The sequence below is a fragment of the Eurypyga helias genome, unplaced genomic scaffold (assembly GCF_000690775.1).
Source record: "Eurypyga helias isolate BGI_N326 unplaced genomic scaffold, ASM69077v1 scaffold8778, whole genome shotgun sequence".
NCBI lineage: Eukaryota > Metazoa > Chordata > Aves > Eurypygiformes > Eurypygidae > Eurypyga > Eurypyga helias.
Window position 1 is genome coordinate 41,930 of NW_010267538.1, and position 8,078 is coordinate 50,007.

Sequence of the window (8,078 nt, forward strand, 5' to 3'; positions counted from 1 at the left end):
ATCTGATGTAGGCAGCTTTGAAGCACCAGTTTTGTCAAGAATATCCTATGCTTTGTCCTATCTTAAAAACTGTATTGTTTAGCTATTAAAAGAGATTAATGTAATCTCTGTGTCTATGAAATTGGATTTTGAAACTGCTTGCTCACTGTACTATCTCCAGCGCCGTGCATGAAACCTCTGCTCCTATTCAAAAGACAGGTCACACCTTGTTTGAGCCCAGCATGTACTAGCATTGCCAATGGGACAGAGTGCCTGGTGGGCTGTAGGAGGAGGCCTGTAGCCGGCAGGGTGAGGGAAGCTGTTATTCCCTGGAGGCCTCCAGTGACATCCATGTCACTTTGGACCCCTCGCTGTGAGCAGACGGAGCAGATCGAGATGGTCTGGGCAGAGCACACAAGCTATGAGGAGAGGTTGAGGGAGATGGGTGGGTTTAGTCTGGAGATGAGGAAGAGGGGAGGTGATCTAACAGGAGCCTCCCTCAATGGGAGTTACATGAGTGATGGAGCCAAGCACTTCCTGTGAATGGCAAATGCAAAAATGAGGGGAAACAAGGCCAGGCTGGAGCTTGGGAGATGAGAAAGGACATTAGGGAAAACATCTCCTAGAGAAGGGGCCTTTCCATCTTTGGAGGCTTTCAAGACTTGGCTAGACAATGCCAAGGCTGACCTGACCTAGTGCGACAGTCCCCTGTTAAGCGGGAGCCTCGAGAAGCTTGAGCCTTCAGCAGGCCCTTCCAACCAACATTTCTGTGTCTCTATTCTTTTCCTAGAGAAGGAGCCGAACGCTGTTCAGCTCCCTGGATCCATGTCCTCTTATGCTAGCTAAGGATCTGGCACTGCAGACTCAAAGTCCTGAAACTGTTTAGAAAACACTTCAGAAAACCGGTTTGGAAACCTTCTTTCTTCTGATCACGCATTCAGCCGTGGGCTACAGAAAGCTCTGGAAACAGAAATGGTCTCAAACATCTGGCTTCACAAAAATAAAAACCAAAAGCAAGCACAGGATTTTTCTCAGCTGTGAACCACCACCTCCTCAGGAGATGCCAGCTCCCAGTCACCCAGGACTATGCACTCCCTCCCATTTGGGGCAGCACCCGTTCTCAAGCAATCCCACACCTTGCGTGAGGCCACGAGGGCCAGAGTTTTGAACTCCACGGGGTCAGCCGGGGCTCCAGGAAGACAAATATGGTTACACAGGGGATGTGCGTGTGCACAAGCTGAAGTCCCATGCATCCACTTAGAGCAAGAGGATCTCAACCTCAAGGGTGTACACGCTGGGTGAAGAGCAGCACCAAGTCAAGCAAAGGACCTGTGGCAGTTGTATCACTGCCTTGTCCTATGGCACGCGTTCTCCGACATCTTCTGTTTCTCCTGTGGGATGGAATATGGGGACAGCCACCCACCCCATTATGGACTCCTTGTTAGGTGTGTCATGGGATCTCCAAAATAGCATCTCTGAGCTCTGTGGGAGGAGACTGGGACACAAGTGAGAAGTATAAAGACTGCTGGTCCTACACCTGCCTTGGGAAACTGGGAAGCTCGGAAAAGTTGCCTTTGAAATCTGGGGAACCAAAGCTGAGGCTGGTTCTTGTGCATCGGGGGCAGCAAGGAAAGGCAAAGCAAATGCTGCATGCTCCAGCTCCTACTCTTCCACCATGTGTGTTTCTTTTCCTGGCATACTCCCCTACCTTTCTAAGGAGGGTAATTTAAAAGGGGTGTCATTATCCATCCATGGAGGAGTCAAATGCGGGGTCAAAATGAAGTCAAATGAGTGGGTGTCTGTGTTTGCTTATGCTTCTCCTGATGCATTTGGCAGAGACTGCAGAAATGGCCAGATGACTAAGGGAAATGTTTGTATAATATGGGGAGCCCCACACCCCAAAGCACCACAGGCACAGACCGTATCACCGCCGGCAGCAAACTGCCCAGCAGTGGTGGAGGGGACAAAGAACCAGCATCAGTGTCCTCTGCTTTCAGGCAGAAAAACAATCTTTTGTATTTACTCTTTCTTTGGACCTTGTAAACAGTTTTAGAGACTGTTTATGCACAACTTGTTTTGTCCGGTTGAATGCATCTGCGTTACTTGTTGTCTGTCTGTTCTCTCCAGTTTTAAGCACTTCCCCAATAATTGAAGTTTCCTTCAACAAAAGCTTTCACCTTCTGAATTGCATTTTGAATTGACACAGAGCCCCAATATCACCCTCAATGACTCCCAAGGGTCTAAGATGCCCGCAAGTCCAGATCCAAACCTCAAAGTGAAGACATAACACAAAAGCGCTTCCTCAGGGCTTCTCTCCACCCAATAGGCTGGGTGCCTTCTCATCCCAAACCATATCCAGCCCCTCATGACTCCCTTCTGGCAGCTGCATTTGTTCTCCTCACCTGGCAGAGAGTAGCTCCACCACCTCTGCTTGCCATTCCAGGTACACTCATACGGCCAGTCATCCTGGGGAGCTCTTGGCAGCAGCGGTATTGGGGTAGCTATGATGGTCCTAATTAAAACTGACTGTACAGAGACAAAAGCGATGGCAAAGATGGCATCACGGAACAGCCGCAGTTCCCGCAGAGCTGTGCTAGCACTAAATGCTGCACCTCATTGGAATGTGCTGCGATTAGAAAACCCATCTACATGTGCCACATTTTCAACTGGCAGGGAGACGGGCATGAGGGCTGGGGGGAGTTGCTACAAGTATGGGGTTGCATGAATGCTTTGGAGCAGGAGGAGTACCCCGTCAGTGCTGGCAACTGACAATATTTTATATGTACACACAGCTTTCCATGGTCTTACTGGTATCTGAACATCAGCTACTGCTTAAAAGACAACTCAGTCCTGACCTACCTATGGAGATCATCTTGGGTATTGTTTTTTAAAGCAGGTCAGAATGCAATACTATAGCAAAAAGCCCAAGTGAGAACTATATATTACATTTGGCTCTACCTGCTCCTGACGCTACGATACTGCCTATATCCATCCATTATTTCTTACAGTCAACTCCCCTGGAGCATGTGTTGTTTTGTTCCTTGTTCAGAGTCCAGTGCAGCATGATCCTGGTTACGAGGATTGGCTCTTGGGGACTGCAGCAGCGACATTAATGAAGCTAATAGAATCCCTATGACAAAATACCTGGTTATATTAATAAAAGCCATCCACAAATCTACAGAATTATTACTTAATGCTGCTCTCTCTTTTGCTAGTGTAGCCTAACTAGGATATACTGATAGATTTGTATTGACAAGGCTTCTAGAGTGAAGAGTGAAATTGCATTTGCCATCAGCAACGGGACGTTAAACGTATGAAGTGAAAACTCACGAGCCACCAACCACCAATATTCCCTAAGCACCAGAAGACATGGGAAAGTTCTTGACTCTGGCCCAGTAAGGCTGCCACTTTGATATTTTTGAAATTCAATTAAGCAAATGTCATCATGCCTAACACAAAACATGTTGCGGTGAGCATGCTTTTGAATGCAGAAAGGAGCCCTGGAACCCTGAACAGTTAGGAATTATTCCCATATTAGGTACTATTTCCACAATTAGCTGAGTTCCCAGTTTATCCATTTTCATTATGCCAATTTATTGCATATTGTGTACTAGGGATATGTGTTTAGATTAAAACCTCATTTTTGTAGGTACCACATGAACAAGCCATGAGACAGTCCCTGCTCCTGCCGACAGTGTGGTGTCACAGTGACCTGGAAATAGAGGATAAAGGATACGTACAATGGGGAGAAGGTGCAAATTGATGTGTCCAGCAAAAAAGCACATTCTTCAGATTAGGCAAAATCCTTGCTTTTCAGGAGAAAAATTGTATGGCATGACAGTGCACACGGGCTATGCAGACATCTCACTTATATTTAAAGGTGGATGTAGTGCTCACAAAATGAGACAGATAAATAGCCTGAGAAATTTCGGTCCTCTCCAGCCAGAGAACAAATGTATCAGGTGGCCACGTTCCTCCCCAGTGACCTGCCAAGACTAAATTTAAAGGAATCTGGGAAAGTGAGGACAGTTCAGGCTCTATACCCATTACAGCTTTGAGCTCTCTGTTCCCACTGCCACCACCAGCAGCGTCTTCAACACTGAGATCTCCCCATCCTCTAAAAAGGGGCTCCAAGAATGAACACTTGCAGACCTCAGGTGACAAAATCTGCCTCTGGTGACTTACAACAGTAACTTGCGTTTTCCACAGAGATTTTGGCATGGAGGAGCCTGGGTGTCACTGCAAGTGTGTGGAAGTCTCAAGTAAATAAGTCTGTTTGGAAATGGGACCCAACCATGTAGGCAGAAAGCAATGAAGGACTTGAGGATGTACCTGCGCTGCGCCAAGTGAGCATGGCCTGCAGAGCCCCAGTTGCCCCCGGGACTAGGATCCGCATAGCCAGGTCGGTCAAAGCCTGGTTTTGCTGTCCCGTTAACCCAGTGTGACCCAGTGTTAATGCAAATACACTGCCCTTCCTACCCTTGTTAGCACCTCTGCATGGCATTGCAGGGAAGCCTGCTGCGGGGTGCAGTGCGGGCCCATCTGCAAGTGCTTACACCACCCCGTCTGTGCGACCTTGATCACTCCTTACTTCACAGAGATGGATGAGGATCCATTTAAAGGAGCTGTCAGGGCCCAGGGGGGCAGGTGGGAAAACTGAAATGGCTCTAAATCCGGTGAGGAGGGGAGGGCAGCTGGGATAGCAAGCAGAGGTGAGAGCAGATGCTGGAATCTGAAGGTATAAGGCAACTCATTACTAATGAAGGGACTTGTTTTCTTGGTAATGTGCCAGTGAGAAACCTCATACTACCGCTTCAGCAAACAGTGCATATATAACATGGCATTGTGAAATCTTGAAATCTTTGTACACAAATACAGTTTGGAGAAGAAAGTGATAAAAGGAAAACTTGGCCATAATTACGAATATACTCTCTTCTTTGGGAAATAATGTTGACACAGCCAGAACAGGCCTGCTATATCCAACTGTCATGCACACGTCCTCATTGCTATGGCTTAATAATCATAATGAACTATGAGGGGAAGGTAAATAGTCTTCATTCCACATCGCTGAGGATAATAATAAGAAGGAAGAGATTTCAAACATTGGTAATGAGTGGTAGAGCTGCACATTGCTCAAAACGTCGACCATGAGCCAAGACATACCCCTCAAGGCTGCAATCAGAAACTGTTTTTGGCTCTGCACTGTGAACAGAAATGTTATTTGATCAACAGAGTTATTGCAACAGACTTGCTGTTTAGAGTCTGGAAGCTTGTCTCTAAAAGCAGCACCCCTCACTGCAGCTAAAGCTTCCGGCACGGCAAAGCTTCGGGCTCATGAAATGCAGCTCTGGCTAACAGCTTCAGGTTCATCGTGACGACGACTGAGGAGCATCTCCAAGGCTTCTCCCTTCGCTAACTTCTAAGTCTGTGTAATCCCTGGCCCACAGGGTTTGAAGGCTAAAAAGAAAACATATGTCTCTGTGTCCCCCTGCCAGAAAAATAACCCCGCCCGCCAGGGAATACTGGCGTGGAGAAAAGGGAGAAACTGAAAATGATTTTTTAACAGAGTTTCTCAAGAAAATGACAGACCTTCTCACAATATTTTAGCTATCTTTTTGTTGAAATGTAAAAAGTAAACAACATTTAAGTTGAAATTTGGAAAACTGGAAGTCTGTTATTAATATTCATAATCTGCCATCATAAATGTGTTTCATGCTGGTAAGGAAACTAAGGAAAAAGAACAGTTTTGAGAAGAGGGATGGTTGTTAAGAGCAGAAAATTATTTTCAGCAAGCAACAAGAAGCTACACTGATCTGACAAAACCAAGGAATGATACTGACTACTCTTAAATACCACACACTGAACCCTATTCAGAGAATTACTTAGGCACACACGGATAATTGGCATCTCCATGCTGATGGTTTGGTGATCTGGCAAAACAGACCCTTCTCCAACCATGGGTATAAGATTAAAAAAAAAAAAAATTGCAGGCTTCTGCTCATCAGTGGAGACCCTTACCTGCATCAGGGACACAAGAGCTCAGATGCCAACCAGACGTGAGCTGCCTGAGATCCTCAGGAGAGAAGAAGGAATTTCAGACAAACGTGCCATAGGAGAGTTCCAGAGCCCAGAGAAGCAACTGGTCGTCACACAGGCCATGAGCAAAAGGGCCAGAATACAGCAAAACTAAACAAGCTAGAAATAGACATATTTTGGGGGTATGATGTATGCTGACTGGCACCCCAACACTGGAACAGGTTACCCAGCGAAATTGTGGATGCCCTGTCACTGGAAATGTTCAAAATCAGGTTGGATGATCCAGTGAAAGATGTCCCTGCCCAGAGCAGAGGGGTGGACTAGATGATCTTTGAATGTTTCTTCCAACCCAAACAATTCTATGATTCTTTGATTTCCTACTCAAGCACTGAAATAAGAAACCTGAAATTTGCCAGTTCTGACAGTCTGAACTACCATGAAAAGCAATGCGGCTTTTCCAAGTATCATCTCTGATTTAAAAAAAAAACAAACACAAAAAAAACCCACCACCAGAAAAGCACTGACCATTTATTTTATTTTTTACAGAGAATGGGGCAACTCAAGGAGTTTGCAACGAGTTTTAGAGTCTGTGACTTTCTTATTCAAATCCAGGCAGTATGAAAAGAGGCAATGATAAATTGTTATCATCAAAGACAGCACAGGGGAAGAGGAAAAGCAAGCACTTTGTCCATTGTTGTCTCCAGGCTTTATGGCTGACAGAAGCAAAACAAACCACCCTTAGGAAAACAGCATGATTAGTGAGAAATACACAGCTAAACATCCTACCCAAAGCCACACCGCAGTGGGAGGGCGCAACAGCAGTTTGTGTCCTTGTCATATGGCCCAGGTGAGCATTCGCTTTCTGCAGAGGGGCCTTGGATGGGCAGAGATATATTTTCTGTACAGGGCAGAGATCACGATCACTGCACGACTGTTACACCCGATCCCACCTTCAAAAACAATGTGTTATGTCCACAGCGTGGGGGTGTCTGCAGGTACAAGCACCACCAGCAAGCTAACAGCAGCGATTCCTGGAGAGAGCGTGGAGGAGTCACCCCAGCTGCGAGGAACAACTGCATGAGCAGCTGAAGCCCGTAAGAAAGGTTGGCACCTACTACTGTGAACAAAATGTTCGTTTGTAATTAAAGTCAAATCCCAGGAAGGGTGTGTGTTGCATCACTTGGAAGCACATGCAGATTTGTGGCAAACTGGGGAGATCAGTAGTGTTGATGCCATATCTTTCCTCTTCTGCCTCAATTAAGCATTGAGGTAGCAATCGATAATTGCCACGGAGGTAAACATGGGCATTTCACCCCCCCTGTGCCTCCGTGCCAGGGTGCTGAGGACAACCAGCGCGGCACTGGTTCCCATTCCCATTCCCTGTGTAACCACGACCCTGTGGCTGGGCTCCAGGCTCATAAATACTTCAGCTGAGATCAGGTGCTGGCCCGGCCCGCAGCCAACTCCGGGTTGTGAAGGCGTCTCCAAGGCTTGCCCCTTCTAGCCCAGCAAAGGCAGCCGCTGAAGCTGGGGCTCCCCCCATTATTCACAAGGGCTATGGAGGCCTCAGAAGCAGACGGGCATGTGCCCCAGTGCGGTGCCAAAGCCACCACAAGCGAGGCCATGGTTAATTCTGCTCCCTCAGCATAAGGGTGTCCGTGTGCCGAGACCTGCTTTCCCACAAAGGCTCTGCATGCCCCCCGTCAGCCTCTGAAGCTCCCACCTGCCGAGGAGGGAAGGGGCCTGGTTACAAGATGGCTCCCCAGCCACAGGTAACACTCGATCCTTCAGGAGAGCTGGGCACAAACGCCAGTACTGCAGGGAACGGCCCCATCCAGTCCAGCCAAACAACATGACCAAACACATCTGCACAGGGAAATCAAGCCCCGTGCACGCTGCAGGTTGGCAAGCCTGCTCTGGTTTTTTTGCATTTTTTTTGAGCGGAGGCTTATCTTTCCCTTTTATTGAAGCAACACTTCCAATGGGAAGAAAGGCTGGAAGAAACTACTGCCTCATCACAGGGAACCAAGCTCCACGGTGCAGCTAAGAGGAATTCTGCCCAT